The 1,822-nt window shown below is 37.2% G+C and overlaps 1 pseudogene; it reads right to left on the bottom strand.

Moving 5' to 3' along the window:
- Positions 1-347: 347 nt before the first annotated feature.
- LOC132651377 (U4 spliceosomal RNA) lies at positions 348-474 on the bottom strand (annotated as a pseudogene).
- Between the last annotated feature and the right edge of the window lie 1,348 nt (positions 475-1,822).

Below are 1,822 nucleotides of genomic sequence, written 5' to 3'. Positions count from 1 at the left end.
CTACTCCTTTTTGTGTGCTTATATATTTTTCTTCTAGACATTTCAGGTCTGCTGTTACATGGATGGTATGAATGTTCTCCAGTATCTTTATGTAGGCACTTTGTGCTATGAAGTTTCCTCTTAGTATCACTTTTCATTCCTCATTATTTTCCATGAGTTTGCATGTGATATGTATTTATTTTCTATGAATTTTATGCTTTTCAAATGTTTTATTTCTGTTTGAAACCTTTTTTTTTTCACTTATTTAAAGGTTATTCACTTTCCATGAGTTTGTAAGCTTTGTGTTCTTTCTGATGCTATATATATCCAGCCTTAAGCCAGGGTGGTCTGATAGGATACAGGATGTTACTTCAATGTGCTCTAAAAACTTATATTCTGTTTGAGTATGTGGTCAATTATAAAGGATATTTCAATTAGCAATAATTGCACCTCGGATAAACATCATTGGCTATGATACTGCCACTGCGCAAAGCTATGGATGTTTCATGAAATGATGAGAAGATGTATTTCTTTATGTTTCTGTAAAAAGTTTTGTCAATTTCAGATACTTAGTTCCTGCTGTGGTAATATAGCTGAGCTCAGGTGGTGACATATTACCTGACTGTTCTTGAATCTATCCGTAAACTGGTGTCTAGGCATCTGGGTTTGGGGCAATTATAGGCCAAGTGCTGATTTGATGTGTGGGAGTTTTGTTCTTGGGGTTCTGTTAGCACTCTGAAGTTTCAGAAAGTGTGGGATGAGTGTTGCTATTTTAATGGCCTGCTTGGCTACTGTATTCATGGTGTTCTGTTTGCTGGATGGTATGGAAAGGAAGGAGCCACATGTGTTTAGTTAGAGCACTAGGGAAGATCCTGAGAATTGGGTTTCAATTAACAAAGATATTGGGGAAGATACCCAGTATACCACCTTAGACTCCATGCAAGCATATGCTATTGTGCTGATCCAAATCCACCCTTATGTTTTAATATTTGCCAGAGAGTATATTCTTTATCTCGGGATGTCATATACTCATGACATTAATACTTCCTGAGACTTCTGTGTCATTGAATTGCAAGTGTGTAACATTCTTCCTACCTCTTGTGTTTGTTTTGAGTTTTTAAATGAAGTAATACGAGTAGTATTTTGCCTGTATGTGTGACTATGCACCTCTTGTGTACCTGGTCCTCACAATAGTCAGCCAATGGCCTCAGAACTTCAGAATTTGGAGTAATGGGTACTTGTGAGCCTGAATGTAAGCACTGGCAATTGAGCCCAGTTATTGGTAAGACCAACAACAGCTTTTCATTGCGGAGCCACCTCAACTGCCTTATGTTGCTCATTTATGACCAGCTATTCCAGTACTAATGTTTTCATCTGTCCATTTGTACCTGTTTGAACACAAATTCCCTTTTAGTAAGCTCTCATTAATATTAGAGTTTAAACTGGGACACTTCAGGTTTCTGGAAGATAGATACAGAACTGTATTGAATATATAATTTTTGTAGGAACTTCAGAAATGCCATGTAGTTCTTTGTATCTTTCTTAATTGAATGATTTTTGCAGCAGATAAAGGCCTTAACTTTACCTCATCTGGATGTCATGAAATTTGTTTTGGAGGCCAGACAGGCTTCTAGCTCAATGAGATACACATACCTCTGCTTCCTGACTACTGGAATCAAAGTCATGAGCCAATACATCCTGCTTGTCCATAATTATTGTAGTTAGTAATTGTGCATACAATTTCTGTGATCTGCGGTCTGTACTGTTCATCAGCATCCTTGCCTTGCTTACTTTATGTCTGTTAATTGACGTTTCTCTTGGAAGGCTATATTCTATTCAAAAG

Source organism: Meriones unguiculatus (assembly GCF_030254825.1).
Source record: "Meriones unguiculatus strain TT.TT164.6M chromosome 13 unlocalized genomic scaffold, Bangor_MerUng_6.1 Chr13_unordered_Scaffold_56, whole genome shotgun sequence".
NCBI lineage: Eukaryota > Metazoa > Chordata > Mammalia > Rodentia > Muridae > Meriones > Meriones unguiculatus.
This window is presented reverse-complemented; position numbering and strand designations above follow the sequence as displayed.